The following is a 15,920-nucleotide window of genomic DNA, read 5'->3' as shown; positions in this document are numbered from 1 at the left end:
CCTGCCACGCCCGACGCCCAAAGGCGCCACGTCGTCGGTGGCCTGCCGGAGGCTTCGCCTAACCCCTGCAGCGTGGGGTCAAGAGACGCGGCAGTGGGCGGGATCTGGGCTCCGAGGGGCCGCCGCCATTAGGTCGCGGAGGAGGGGGTGGGGGAGCAGTTCGTTGCTGCTTCCAGGCTCGGGCCCTGCCAGTGGGCGGCTGCGGCGAGGGCTCTGGGGCTCGGTAAGACACAGCCTGAGCTTGTCCCGGGGGCCCCCCAGTTCACCTGCCGACCAGAGGCCGGAGGGCCTGGAGGGCCCCGGGCTAGAAGGCCGCAATCCGCTTCTCACCGCGCTCTCTGCCGGAACTGACTTGGCACTTCTCTTTTATATTTTTAATGAAAGAATAAAATTTTGGTGAGTACGGAAGGAAAATAAGTTAAGAAAATGGATTCAGTGTCCAATTATACCAATAGCTCCAACTTAAAACGAATTTTAAAAATGCTAGAACAGTGCTTTAAAAACTTTACACACAAATTACCTAGGGCCCTTGTTAAAATAAGGATTCTTATTTGATATGTCTGGGGAGGAGGCTGAGATTCTGCATTTCTAACGAGATCCCAGGTGATGTTGCCACTGCTGGTTTGTGGGCCATATTACAAGTAGCAAGGGTCCAGAAGATGTTTTGAAACCCTTGTGAATTTAAGCGAAATGTTCCCTTTAACATTTCTTCATAACCCAATTTGCATAAAGCTAGGTCAGTTACTCAACTGCTCCAGGGTTAGGGACTAATTCTCTCATTAAATCCAAGTTGTCATTGATTGTTAGATGAGTCATTATTTTATGTACTGCTAAGAAGGGAAAATACTGACAAACTATGATGCATGCTGATTTCAGATATGTTAAAATAGGAGTCTTAGAATTCAAGGAATAGGGGGGTTTCTCTGACTCCTTCCCACTTTCCACAGTGAGTGTTTACTCTGTGCCAGGTACTTTTTCTATGAGATAGGTGCTCTGATGATCCCATCTGACAGAGGTTTGGAGTGGCAAATTACTTTAAGTGGCACAGCTGGAATTTGAACCCAGGTCTCTATGACTGGAGCGCCAACACTCTCATCTTCTCCCCCACAGGAAAGACTCTTGTCCCTGAGGAAAATTTCCCACTGTGCTGTCTCCAAAGGCATTCACTTAAGGTAACTGCTCCTACAAGAGCATCTGTGCCCACGGTGTTTCTTTCCTTTTTAAACACATTTTCTTTGAGCCTGGCTTCTTGTATTCATCACTCTATTGAAGTGGCTTGTCTTGAACTCACCAGTGACTTTTTACTGCTAAATCCAGCAATCCTTTCAGTCGGAATGTTCCCTGACCTTCTCTCTGTCGGACAAGCCTGCCATCCTCTCCTTGAATGTGTTTCTTCTGTGTTTTTGAGTAGCTTGTTGTTTATGTTTGATGCTTCTCTGATATGAGTAAATCACACTTCACTTAATATATTTATCACCAGCTTTGCTTTGCAACCATGCATCAGAAGGGTATGAAAGAATTCACGCGGTTCCTGAGTCCTCACTGAATGAAAGTGATGCATTTTGGGGTACAATACAAACTGTGATTTGGAATCATGGATCTTTCCTGCTAGAACCATCTCTTTTTTGCTTCCACTTTGTGTATACTTTTATCGTGGAGTTTACAGTGTTAGGTTCTAATTATATTCACTTGTCTTTGTATCCTGCTTGACTGAAATCCTTGTGGGTAGAGACTGTGTTTTATTTATTTCTGTTCCTCCAACCCCTGTCCGATGCCTGGCACACAAATGATTCAACAGTACTGAGGCAGGAACGAAATTCACTATTTTAGTTGCAAGAGTAGCTATTTGCTGATATCCATCTTGTGTTGCAAGGCAATGTCACCTATGAGGTCTCTAGCCTGAGGAACAGATCAGTCAGAATGGGGCTGGGGGCTGTGGTGATGTCCCTTCTCTGTTTTACATGGAGACCTCACAGGTCCCAGATTGAAATTATTCTTGGCTTATTTGCTAGTTTTTTTTGTTTGTTCGTTTCCAGCTAATTTGGAAGTTTTGATTTTTTCACACAGGAGGGTAAAATAAACTTTTGTATGGAGGGCAAAGTCTTCTAATGCAAAAAAGAAAAATCCATCAATAAGGGTCACCTTATAGTGTCATTAAAAATAAAAAACAACAATTGGATGAAGGACTGTAGGGTTAAATGTTCCTGTCAAGAAATGGTTCTCTAGGAGTTTGAAAGGGTTTCTTTCTGAACGTGCCCAATTTGTCCTCCTCAAGGAACTTCTTCTCCTCATAGCATCTGACTCCCTAAGCCCATTCCCAACTTGGTCTAAGATGATGTAAGCCTGAAGGAGCTTAGCCCCCCTCCTCCCTCAGCCCTTATGGGCTAGCACGATGGTCTCCCATCACTCCCCTGCTTGCTGGGTCACTTTGAGTAGATTTGATTCAGTTCATTGTCTGCTTCTGAAGCCAGTCAGGTAAAGCCACACTCAATGGTAATTCAGCAATATAACAAAGCTGTTTTTAAGAAAAGTCAAATTAAATCTTTTCTTGAAAGAGGAAAGTGACATAACTGTTGACCCGCCGTAATTAATTTTACTGCTTGATTTCAGAGTCCATCATACCTATTTCTTCTTTTGTTTGTCAGATGATTTGTGTTCAATCCAAACAGCACTTTTCTTAAGCCACTAATTTATCTGCGGAGCTGTGGCTGCAGAATGTTTAAAAACAACCCAGGTAGCTGCAGAGGCCATAGAGAAGCAGTGTGTCAGGAAGGCCAATAGAGGGCACTGGGCTATTTGTGATAACTTTGGAAGGGGTGGAGAAGTCTGTATACCAGCCTTTAGATTGGGGGGCGTGGGGTGGGGTGGGGAGGGAGTAAATGAACACAGCATTTTTTATCTCACTAATTCTGTTACAAGCACAATGGAATTTTAAAAAATGAAGATGGAAAAATTCATCAGCTATATCTTTAGGCCTGAATTCTATGCAATGAAAGTTTTCAACATTGGCTGTTTATCCCTTACAAAGAGCTTAGAGGACCTAACACATTCTTCCTTTTCCTGATACATTTCAGTTTGCCTGGGGGCCATGGTAAAGTACTTAAATTACCCAAAGATTGGTGGTTTGGGAAGTAATAACTTTGTAGAAGACAGTTGAAATAAAAGAAATGCTGAAGATGCAATATCTGGTTTCTAAGGAACATTTTGTATTTCCCTCCGGGATTCTGATTCCCTTTCTCCCCCCCTCCCTCCCTCGCTGAATTCCTTCCTTCCTTCCTATTTTCCTTTAGAAGTTGGAGTGGGTGGTTTGTTTCTTCTCTGGGGGAACTGATTGGTAAGCTTACGTTCTGCTGTTCCTTCCCTTGAATTCTCGGATACCAGGATAGACTCTTGTCTGTTGCCTTATCTCCTCTCCGTTCTCCAGAGGCCTCAGTTGGAGAAAGTTAGGAGGAAGGTGGAAGAGGGAGGAAGCCGGGTCAGTGGGGGTTGGCTGAGTTTGGAAGGCATCTTCAGGGGCTCCTCTTGGCTCCTTACCACAGGGCAGCTGCTATGGGCACATGGCCTAACCTCTTTACTCTAGCCCTGGGAGCTCTCTCGCTTTTCACTCCATACACCGCTCCCCATTAGATTTTTCAGGCCTCTAGTATTTGTGGTCTTCTGAAATTGTTTCACATTTCTCTCTTCAGATCACTGTATCACTGTCACAGCTGGCTGGGCAAATAGGTGATTTTCACTGCCACAGGTCTAGAGCATCTCATAAAAACAACTCATATATTATCAAAGAAAAGCAAAAAAGTAATTATCTCAGGACTTTCAAATTTGTGACAGCGATTTAAAAGTGCTCTTAAGCAGGGAATGCTCAAACTCTTCCCTCTGAATTAATCTGCACTTAAAATTAAATCAATCTCAGCTGTTTTGACACAATTAAAATTTTGTAAAGCCTCACCAAAATTACTTCAGTAGATCCTTGGGCTCTCTTTAGGGATAATAATTTATCTTGAATGATTTATTTTGAAAAGAGTCATGTGACTTAAACCAGGATGGTTATGGTAATTTACTCATGTGAAACTAGTGGCAGGTGTGTTGGTTAGGGCGAGCCAGCTGGAAAAGAGGTAGAGAATATCCATAAAAGAGAAGGTTGAGAAAAGGTAAATTTGTCCCCTAGAGGAGCCAGCAGGAACAAGGAAGGAGACAGGGGGAAGCAAATAAGAAATGTAGAGTAAAATTTGTTTGTTTTTGAGAATTTACCTCAGAGTGTACCAGTGAAATACTTTTAAGAAAGATAATTTATGTAACATTAAATGAATAGAGAGAGTCAAGGAAAGATAAATTGTTCTTTTCTCCTGAGATAGTAAGAAATGGGTAGAGGGAGTAAAGTAGTGTTAAGCTTAGGAATCTTCATAAATTTCCCCCATTTCTAAAGCACATCTTCACTTTCCTCTGAAAATCTAACATGTTGCAACTCTCTAGCAATAAAAGCCTTAATACAGGTTGTTTTATAATGAATTTTCAAAGACATCCCTAATTGCACTTCACAGAGTGATGTATTCTATAGGCAATCAAATCACTGTTGGTTAGATTGATACACAAAGGGGACCTCACTCTATGGATTACGTATGATCGAGATGTGGTGTAATCTATTAAAGCCTGAATTCTCATTCTCAGTAGAATTCTGTTTTGGATGCACATTTTAACTAATAACCACTGGTGCTAGTTGTGTCAGAGTCTGATGTGTGGTCTGGCCCACATAGTAGAAAGGTGGCCATAGAAAGCCTGTTGTGACCTTAGTCTTTGGCTGTGAAACGGGAGCCTGAGGCATCCCCCGGCTTCATTACCAGCGGGGTCCCTCAGCCTGTCTCAGGCACGGATGCTGCAGATGTTAGTGTTTATAGATGGCATGGGAGGGATGTTGCCCTGCATGCAGTAGGCCCACGACAAGACTTGTGTCTTAGGATGTGCGTGGTTGAGATAGGAAGGGTAACCCAGTGTGCTGGAGCCGCTTAGCAAGGTGTTGTGTTTAGAGACCTGGGAGGGGAGTTGACCCAGTCAAAACATGAGTTTATCAGGCTCAGTGACCTCAAGCCATCTGCCTATGCCATGGGGAGGCTGGGACACTGAGGGGAGCAGTTGTAGGTTAGGGGTAGAAGGATGCTGATTGCAGGAATCAGACAGAAGAGATTTCCCTCCTGGTAGAAGCTTAGACGATTTAGAGGACATGACAAATGCTTTGGTTTTGGAAGTGAGACCTTCAGTCTAGATGGAGTTGACAACAGTCCTTCTATTAAGAAAGCTGAACGCTGGGAGGAGGAGAGGAGGTTGGAATCATTCATTGGCATTTTTGTAGGAGTATGTCGTGTGAGGGCAGTAACGCTAATAACTTCATTCTTTGGTGTCTTCTCCTGAAGGCTTGGGAGAGGTGCCTTGAAAGTGCAATCAGAAACGAGTAGAGCCAAGAGTTCTTCTGCTAAAGGTGGGAACAAAGAAGTCTTTCTGAGGAGCTCTCACCATTTCTCAGGAAGTCATGAGTGGCAGAATGATAGGGAAATATGTGAGACTAGTAGTGTGAGAAGATATCTGAAAGTTGCATGTCTTTCTGGAGTACTGGCAGTGGTGACTCCCTACCCTTGGGCAGAGTGTGTCAGACTTTGGCTGGTTGCAGCTGTGACAGTACTGTTGGCAGTAAAGGAGCAGTAGGAGACCACTGGGTAGCTACAGTAGCAACAAGCAACCTCTACTATTTGTGCCAGAGACATTGACCTTCAATTACATGTGGGTTCTTAGATCTCATCCAGATGGCTGAAGCCATTTTACAGATGACCTTTGCATAAATGTGATACAATTGTGCATATTTTAAGGATTTTTATAGGATTTGGTAACCAAAATACATAAATCTATTCCTCTCTGCTAGACACTCAGACATATTACTTTGGTATATGAAATGAAAGCTAAAAGTTGACACAATTAAAAGAAATGCATATTTGATTTCAGATTAATTGAATGGAAGGTAGGAAAATGAAAGTGCATTAACTCTATAACAGTAGCTTTAAACAGAATAAACAATGGACTTTTCAAAGGATTATGGTTAACCTTAAAATGCCAAAATGAAACCTGAAGCAATTATTGGTAATATAGATGTATTATTATTTTGCTTTTAGCACATAATCTTTTTTTTAACATCTTTGAGTATACTTGCTTCACAGTTGTGTGTTCGTTTCTGCTTTAAAACAAAGTGAATCAGCTATATGTATAAATATATCCCCATATCTCTTCCCTCTTGCGTCTCCCACTCTCCCTATCCCACCCTTCTAGGTGGTCACAAAGCACCGAGCTGATATCCCAGTGCTATGCAGCTGCTTCCCACTATCTATTTTACATTTGGTGGTGTATATATGTCCATGCCACTCTCTCACTTCGTCCCAGCTTGCCCTTTCCCCTCTCTGTGTCCTCAAGTCCATTCTCTACATCTGTGTCTTTATTCCTGTCCTGCTGCTAGGTTCTTCAGAACCATTTTTTGTTTTTTTTTAGATTCCATATATATGTGTTAGCATATGGTATTTGTTTTTCCCTTTCTGATTTGCTTCACTCTGTATGACAGTCCCTAGGTCCATCCACCTCACTCCAAATAACTCAATTTTGTTTCTCTTTATGGCTAATATTCCATTGTATATATGTGCCACATCTTCTTTATCCATTCATCTGTCGATGGACACTTAGGTTGCTTCCATGTCCAGGCTATTGTAAATAGAGCTGCAATGAACATTGTGGTACATGACTCTTTTTGAATTATGGTTTTCTCAGGGTATATGCCCAGTAGTGGGATTGCTGGGTTGTACGATAGTTCTATTTGTAGTTTTTTAAGGAACCTCCATACTGTTCTCCATAGTGGCTGTACCAATTTACATTCCCACCAACAGTGCAAGAGGATTCCCTTTTCTCCACACCCTCTCCAGCATATATTGTTTCTAGATTTTTTGAGGATGGCCATTCAGACTGGTGTGAGGTGATACCTCACTGTGGTTTTGATTTGCATTTCTCTAATGATTAGCGATGTTGAGCATTCTTTCATGTGTTTGTTGGCAATCTGTATATCTTCTTTGGAGAAATGTCTATTTAGGTCTTCTGCCCATTTTTGGATTGGGTTGTTTGTTTTTTGATATTGAGTTGCATGAACTGCTTGTAATTTTGGAGATTAATCCTTTGTCAGTTGCTTCATTTGCAAATATTTCCTCCCATTCTGAGGGTTGTCTTTTCGTCTTGTTATGGTTTCCTTTGCTGTGCAAAAACTTTGAAGTTTCATTAGGTCCCATTGGTTTATTTTTGTTTTTATTTCCCTTTCTCTAGGAGGTGAGTCAAAAAGGATCTTGCTGTGACTGATGTCATAGAGTGCTCTGCCTATGTTTTCCTCTAAGACTTTGATAGTGTCTGGCCTTACATTTAGCTCTTTAATCCATTTTGAGCTTATTTTTGTGTATGGTGTTAGGGAGTGTTCTAAATTCATTTTTTTACATGTATCTGTCCAGTTTTCCCAGCACCACTTATTGAAGAGGCTGTCTTTTCTCCATTGTATACTCTTGCATCCCTTATCAAAGATAAGGTGACCATATGTGTGTGGGTTTCTCTCTGGGCTTTCTATCCTGTTCCATTGATCTATATTTCTGTTTTTGTGCCAGTACCATACTGTCTTGATTGCTGTAGCTTTGTAGTATAGTCTGAAGTCTGGGAATCTGATTCCTCCAGCTCCGTTTTTCTTTCTCAAGATTGCTTTGGCTATTCCCGGTCCTTTGTGATTCCATACAAATTGTGAAATTTTTTGTTCTAGTTCTGTGAAAAATGCCAATGGTAATTTGATAGGGATTGCACTGAATCTGTAGATTGCTTTGGGTAGTAGAGTCATTTTCACAATGTTGATTCTTCCAATCCAAGAACATGGTATATCTCCCCATCTGTTTATATCATCTTTAATTCTGTCATCAGTGTCTTATAATTTTCTGCATACAGGTCTTTTGTCTCCTTAGGTAGGTTTATTCCTAGGTATTTTATTCTTTTTGTTGCATTGGTAAATGGGGGTGTTTCTTTAATTTCTCTTTCAGATTTTTCATCATTACTCTATAGGAATGCAAGAGATTTCTGTGTGTTAATTTTGTATCCTGATGCTTTACCAAAGTCATTGATTAGCTCTAGTAGTTTTTGGTAGCATCTTTAGGATTCTCTATGTATAGTATCATATCACCTGCAAACAGTGACACCTTTACTTCTTTTCCGATTTGGATTCCTTTTATTTCTTTTTCTTCTCTGATTGCTGTGGCTAAAACTTCCAAGACTAGTTGATTAATAGTGGTGAGAGTGGACAACCTTGTTTTGTTCCTGATCTTAGTGGAAATGCTTTCAGTTTTTCACAATTGAGAATGATGTTGGCTGTGGGTTTGTCATATATGGCCTTTATTATGTTGATGTAAGTTCCCTCTATGCCTACTTTCTGGAGAGTTTTTATGATAAATGTGTGTTGAATTTTGTCAAAAGCTTTTTCTGTATCTATTGACATGATCATATGGTTTTTATTCTTCAATTTGTTAATATGATGTATCACATTGACTGATTTGTGTATATTGAAAAGTCCTTGCATTCCTGGGATAAAACCCACTTGATCATGGTGTATGATCCTTTTAACGTGCTGTTGGATTCTGTTTGCTAGTATTTTATTGAGAATATTTGCATCTATGTTCATCAGTGATATTGGTCTGCAGTTTTCTTTCTTTGTGACATCTTTGTCTGGTTTTGGTATCAGGGTGATGGTGGCCTTGTAGAATGAGTTTGGGAGTGTTCCCCTCTCTGCTATATTTTGGAAGAATTTGAGAAGGATAGGTGTTAGATCTTCTCTAAATGTTTGATAGAATTTGCCTGTGAAGCCATCTGGTCCTGGACTTTTGTTGGTTGGAAGATTTTTAATCACAGTCTCAATATCAGTGCTTGTTATTGGTCTGTTTTTCTTTTCCATTTCTTCCTGGTTCAGTCTCAGAAGGTTGTGCTTTTCTAAGAATTTGTCCATTTCTTCCAGGTTGTCCATTTTATTGGCATAGAGTTGCTTGTAGCAATCTCTCATGATCCTTTGTCTTTCTGGAGTGTCAGTTGTTAATTCTCCTTTTTCATTTCTAATTTTATTGATTTGAGTCTTCTCCCTTTTTTTCTTGATGAGTCTGGCTAATGGGTTATCAATTTTGTTTATCTTCTCAAAGAACCAGGTTTTAGTTTTTGATCTTTGCTATTGTTTCCTTCATTTCTTTTTCATTTATTTCTGATCTGATCTTTATGATTTCTTTCCTTCTGCTAACTTTGGGGGTTTTTTGTTCTTCTGTCTCTAATTGCTTTAGGTGTAAGGATAGGCTGTTTATTCGAGATGTTTCTTGTTTCTTGAGGTAGGATTGTATTGTTATAAACTTCCCTCTTAGAACTGCTTTTGCTGCATCCCATAGGTTTTGGGTTGTCGTGTTTTCACTGTCATTTGTTTCTAGGTATTTTTTGATTTCCTCTTTGATTTTTTCAGTGATCTCTTGGTTATTAAGAGTGTATTGTTTAGCCTCCATGTGTTTGTATTTCTTAAAGATTTTCCCCTGTAACTGATATCTAGTCTCATAGCACTGTGGTCAGAAATGATACTTGATATGATTTCAGTTTTCTTAACTTTACCAAGGCTTGATTTGTGACCCAAGATATGATCTATCCTGGAGAATGTTCCATGAGCAATTGAGAAGAAAGTGTATTGTGTTGTTTTTTGGATGGAATGTCCTATAAATATCCATTAAGTCCATCTTGTTTAATGTATAATTTAAAGCTTGTGTTTCCTTATTTATTTTTATTTTGGATCATCTGTCCATTGGTGAAAATGGGGTGTTAAAGTCCCGTACTATGATTGTGTTACTGTCAATTTCCCCCTTTATGGCTGTTAGCATTTGCCTTATGTATTGAGGTGCTCCTATGTTGTGTGCATAAATATTTACAACTTTTATATCTTCCTCTTGGTTTGATCCCTTGATCATTATATGTAGTGTTCTTCTTTGTCTCTTGTAATAGTCTTTGTTTGAAAGTCTATTTTGTCTAATAGGAGAATTGCTACTTCAGCTTTCTTTTGATTTCCATTTGCCTGGAATATCTTTTTCCATCCCCTCACTTTCATTCTGTATGCGTCCCTAGGTCTGAAGTGGGTCTCTTGTAGACAGCATATGTATGGGTCTTGTTTTTGTATCCATTCAGCCAGTGTATGTCTTTTGGTTGGAGCTTTTAATCCATTTACATTGAAGGTAATTATCGATATGTATGTTCCTATTACAATTTTCTAAACTGTACTGGGTTTGTTATTGTAGGTCTTTTCCTTCTCTTGTTTTTCCTGCCTAGAGAAGTTCCTTTAGCATCCATTGTAAAGCTGGTTTTGTGCTGCTGAATTCTCTTTGCTTTTGCTTGTCTGTAAAAGTTTTAATTTCTCCGTCGAATCTGAATGAGATCCTTGCTGAGTAGAGTAATCTCAGTTGTAGTTTTTTCCCTTTAACTATGTCCTGCCACTCCCTTGTGCCTTGCTGAGTTTCTGCTGGAAAGTCAGCTGTTAACCTTATGGGGATTCCCTTGTGTTTTATTTGTTGTTTTTCCCTTGCTGCTTTTAATATTTTTTGTTTGTATTTAATTTTTGATAGTTTGATTAATATGTGTCTTGGCATGTTTCTCCTTGGATATGTCCTTTATGGGACTCTCTGTGCTTCCTGGACTTGATTAACTATTTCCCTTCCCATATTAGGGAAGTTTGCAACTATAATGTCTTCAAATATTTTCTCAGTCCCTTTCTTTTTCTCATCTTCTTCTGGGACCCCTATAATTCGAATGTTGCTGTGTTTTAATGTTGCCCCAGAGGTCTTTGTGACTGTCCTCAATTCTTTTCATTCTTTTCTCTGTATTCTGCTCTGTGGTAGTTATTTCCACTATTTTATTTTCCAGGTCACTTATCTGTTCTTCTGTCTCAGTTATTCTGCTGTTGATTCCTTCTAGAGAATTTTAAATTTCATTTATTGTGTTGTTCATCATTGTTTGTTTGCTCTTTAGTTCTTCTAGTCCTTGTTAAACATTTATTGTATTTTCTTCATTCTATTTCCAAGATTTTGGATCATATTTATTATTATTACTCTGAATCCTTTTTCAGGTAGAGTGCCTATTTCCTCTTCATTTCTTTGGTCTGGTGGGGTTTTATCTTGCTCCTTCATCTGCTGTGTGTTTCTCTGTCTTCTCATTTTGCTTAACTTACTGTGTTCGGGGTCTCCTTTTCGCAGGTTGCAGGTTCATAGTTCCCGTTGTTTTTGGTGTCTATCCCCAGTGTCTAAGGTTGGTTCATTGACCTGTGTATGCTTCCTGGTGAAGGGGACTGGTGCCTGTGTTCTGGTGGATGAGGCTGGATCTTGTCTTTCTAGTGGGCAGGAATGTGTTCAGTGGTGTGTTTAGGGTGTCTTTGACCTTATTATGATTTTAGGCAGCGTCTCTGCTAATTGGTGAGGTTGTGTTCCTGTCTTGCTAGTTGTTTGGCATAGGATGTCCAGCACTGTAGCTTGCTGGTCGTTGAGTGGAGCTGGGTCTTAGCATTGAGATGGAGATCTCTGGGAGGGCTTTCACCATTTGATACTACGTGGAGCTGGGATCTCTCTGTTGTATCAATGTCCTGAACTTGGCTCTCCCACCTCAGAGGCACAGGCCTGACAACCAGCCAGAGTACAAAGGCCCTGCCAGCGACATGGCTGGTTTCATTTGATCAAAAGCACCATTCCTGTTTGTCATTACGACTGTTAGCCTGTTCATCCACTGCCATCCTATGTCTTCATTCAAGTGACTGATTAAAATACTCACCACAGGTCCACTGGGAGGCTTTGAGGGTTGTACTGATTTGGAGAGGGTCCCTTGTTCAGCACTCCTGCTCAGATTGTTCTGAATCAATCACCACACCAGCACTTAGCCAACTTAGATGTATTATTAATACCAGCTGTAACCCAGGTTTTGATTATGTAGGAAAACAGGCTTAAACTTTTGGCAGACAGTAAACTTAAAAGTTCAAGCAAACCCAAGTTTTTACATACTGAAGATGTAGGGAGCATTTCTATTTGAAGAACCCAGATTTTTCCTCCACAGGGAATACACTGAAACTGGAATTATCCCAGTGATCATCAAATGTGACTTCATTCTTTAGAAAGTAACTATGTCCTTATTTTTCTGAATCCTTAAATTTATAATTTTTCCAAAGTATTGTATTTGTCAAACTGTGATGTAGGAACCTTTTTTGGACATGTGCAGGCTTCCATTAGCTTTTCTTCTCCTTTAAAAAACTTTCTTGATTCTCCTCCTACAGGAGGTACCTGAATTGTCATACTGCAAATAGGCACTGTGGTACTGTGGTGAGTGGGATATCCTTCCTTCCTTTTTTTAAAAAAAAAATTAATAAATTAACTAATTTTTGGCTGCATTGTGTCTTTGTTGCTGAGCGCAGTCTTTCTCTAGTTGTGGTGAACGGGGTCTACTCTTCGTTGGGGTGTGTGGGCTCTTCATTGTGGTGGCTTCTCTTGTTGTAGAGCATGGGCTCTCCGTATGTGGGCTTCAGTAGTTGGGGCACACAGGCTCAGTAGTTGTGGCGCACCAGCTTTGTTGCTCTGCAGCATGTGGGATCTTCCAAGACCAGGATTGAACCTGTGTCCCCTGCACTGGCAGGTGGATTTTTAACCACTGCACCACCAGGGAAGTCCTGGGAGATCCTTTCTTGCTACAGCAGTGTGATCCCTCTAGTGATGGATCTGAGGCATGGAGGCAGGACAAATTAATGGACTGAATTTGATGGAGCTAATAGAATGGTTTCTTATAGCTTCAACAGGGGCAAGATAGAATCTTTGTCTTGGCAAGGTCACTCAGCAGGACTGCAGGCCAGGGTCAAGATGTCAGCACTGTTGTCTCACCTTCTTGCTTCAGTATTCTAGAGTATGGTGTCTGCCATGCTTGTTTCCATTCCTCCTGATAAGGGGAGCAGCATTTTTACTCTTCTGGAAGTAGAGGAGGGGAGAGAGACTGGAGCCCCTACCTTGGGAAATTAAATTATACTTCATCAGTTAGGCATTTGTGTTTTATGGAGGAATGTGATTTGCGTTTTAGATGACTGTACAACAAACCAGTGACAAGAGTTTGATTGCAAATATCCAGTGTAACTTTTTGGAATAGGGGATTGAGGTTGAAGATAACAGCAAGATTGAGAGAAAGAGAAAAATAGAAAAAGAAGCAATAGGGCTCAGAATATTACCTGAAAATAACATGCAGATGCATAGTAACAACCTGCAAACCCATGACATCTTTCTAATGGCTTCACAACTGGATGCTATCTTTAGGAAAATGTAAGTGAAGATTATTAATTGGGGATGGATGGAATCACCAAAAGTGAGTACAGCCTTTTTTGGTGAATATTTTTATTAGTTAAAATGAATCATTATCAAGGAAAGAGAAACAGGGTTTCTTCCTTTAAGGAATTTATCCTGTCAAAGGAAAAAAGAAGACAAATACAAGCAGGACAGAAAAGAATGAACATTCACTAGACATTATTTGCTAGGAACTCTACTTATAGTAAACCATATTTTTGCATGCACCATATTTGTTACAATACTATGAAGTATGTGTTATTATTATCACATATTTTGATGATAAAAATGGAGACTTAAGAGGTTAAAAAGCTTGCCCAAAGTCACACAGCAGTTAAAAGACAGATCCAGGAAACTGACTTCTGATCCCAGACTCTTTTTCTTTTTTTTCATGAATGTATGAACTTTATTTTACACACAATATTATCTCTTGGTTTCCAGATCAGCTTCTCTTGTCTGTTAACTGATTTATCTCCATTTGCAATGATTTATGTCATTTCCCCCCTCAAAAAGGTCTTCATTGCCAATTTTTACAGAGAAATACGCAAAAACAGGAAGAAAGATCACATTGCAGCACTGGAAGCCAGATGTCACGGCCTTTGCTCTCAGATGTCACCAGGCAGAGCTCCCAGAGTCACAGTGGCTCATTATCTGAGATGAGAGATGAGCTCTGTGGGTCCTGTAACCCTAACAGGGGGAGCTTCTGCTGTGGCTGGTTCTGTGGTAGCTTTTAATTCATCCTCCATGATACCAAAAGCCATTTTTGGTGGTAGCCTACTGGTGTTGACGCTTGTTTCTGTATGCCAAAGTTTAAAGAACCACACTATGAAATAGCTCCAGAATGTGCCTTGTAACATTTAGTCACAATAAGGGCATTTACCTACTTCCCAAATTTTTGTTGCTGTTGTTCAACTCTTTTAGCAAGTTTCAGTTATATGATACAGTGTTATCAACTGTTTTTTTTTTTTACATCTTTATTGGAGTATAATTGCTTTACAATGATGTGTTAATTTCTGCTTTATAACAAAGTGAATCAGTTATACATATACATATGTTCCCATATCTCTTCCCTCTTGTGTCTCTCTCCCTCCCACCCTCTCTATCCCACCCCTGTAGGAGGTCACAAAGCACTGAGCTGATCTCCCTGTGCTATGCGGCTGCTTCCCACTAGCTATCTATTTTACGCTTGGTAGTGTATATATGTCCATGCCACTCTCTCACTTTGTCACAGCCCACCCTTCCCCCTCCCCATATCCTCAAGTCCATTCTCTAGTAGGTCTCTGTCTATTCCTGTCTTACCCCTAGGTTCTTCATGACATTTTTTTCCCTTAAATTCCATATATATGTGTTAGCATACGGTATTTGTCTTTCTCTTTCTGACTTACTTCACTCTGTATGACAGACTCTAGGTCCACCCACCTCATTACATATAGCTCAATTTCGTTTCTTTTTATGGCTGAGTAATATTCCATTGTGTACATGTGCCACATCTTCTTTATCCATTCATCCAATGATGGACACTTAGGTTGTTTCCATCTCCTGGCTATTGTAAGTAGAGCTGCAATGAACATTTTGGTACATGACTCTTTTTGAACTATGGTTTTCTCAGGGTATATGCCCCGAGGAGTGGGATTGCTGGGTCATATGGTAGTTCTATTTGTAGTTTTTTAAGGAACCTCCATACTGTTCTCCATAGTGGCTGTACCAGTTCACATCCCCACCAGCAGTGCAAGAGGGTTCCCTTTTCTCCACACCCTCTCCAGCATTTATTGTTTCTAGATTTTTTGATGATGGCCATTGTGACTGGTGTGAGATGATATCTCATTGTAGTTTTGATTTGCATTTCTCTAATGATTAGTGATGTTGAGCATCCTTTCATGTGTTTGTTGGCAGTCTGTATATCTTCTTTGGAGAAATGTCTATTTAGGTCTTCTGCCCATTTTTGGATTGGGTTGTTTTTTTTTTGTTATTAAGCTGCATGAACTGCGTATAAATTTTGGAGATTAAGCCTTTGTCAGTTGCTTCATTTGCAAATATTTTCTCCCATTCTGAGGGTTGTCTTTTGGTCTTGTTATGGTTTCCTTTGCTGTGCAAAAGCTTTGAAGTTTCATTAGGTCTCATGTGTTTATTTTTGTTTTTATTTCCATTTTTCTAGGAGGTGGGTCAAAAAGGATCTTGCTGTGATTTATGTCATAGTGTTCTGCCTATGTTTTCCTCTAAGAGTTTAATAGTTTCTGGCCTTACACTTAGGTCTTTAATCTGTTTTGAGCTTATTTTTGTGTATTGTGTTAGGGAGTGATCTAATCTCATACTTTTCCATGTACCTGTCCAGTTTTCCCAGCACCACTTATTGAAGAGGCTGTCCTTTCTCCACTGTACATTCCAGCCTCCTTTATCAAAGATAAGGTGACCATATGTGCGTGGGTTTATCTCTGGGCTTTCTATCCTGTTCCATTGATCTATATTTCTGTTTCTGTGCCAGTACCATACTGTCTTGAT

At 40.1% G+C, this 15,920-nt stretch overlaps 1 long non-coding RNA gene across 1 annotated transcript in view; it reads left to right on the top strand.

The window, feature by feature from the left end:
- The first annotated feature begins 378 nt into the window (after window positions 1-378).
- LOC141277856 (uncharacterized) overlaps window positions 379-15,920 on the top strand; it is a 393,554-nt gene continuing 378,012 nt past the window's right edge. The window contains exon 1 of the long non-coding RNA XR_012329720.1: window positions 379-396. This is a non-coding gene — a long non-coding RNA (uncharacterized lncRNA). The remainder of the gene's footprint in view (window positions 397-15,920) is intronic.

The sequence above is a fragment of the Tursiops truncatus genome, chromosome 2, assembly GCF_011762595.2.
Source record: "Tursiops truncatus isolate mTurTru1 chromosome 2, mTurTru1.mat.Y, whole genome shotgun sequence".
In the NCBI taxonomy this organism is placed as follows: domain Eukaryota; kingdom Metazoa; phylum Chordata; class Mammalia; order Artiodactyla; family Delphinidae; genus Tursiops; species Tursiops truncatus.
Note: the sequence above shows the minus strand (reverse complement) of the source record. Positions and strands in the feature narration are given on the sequence as shown.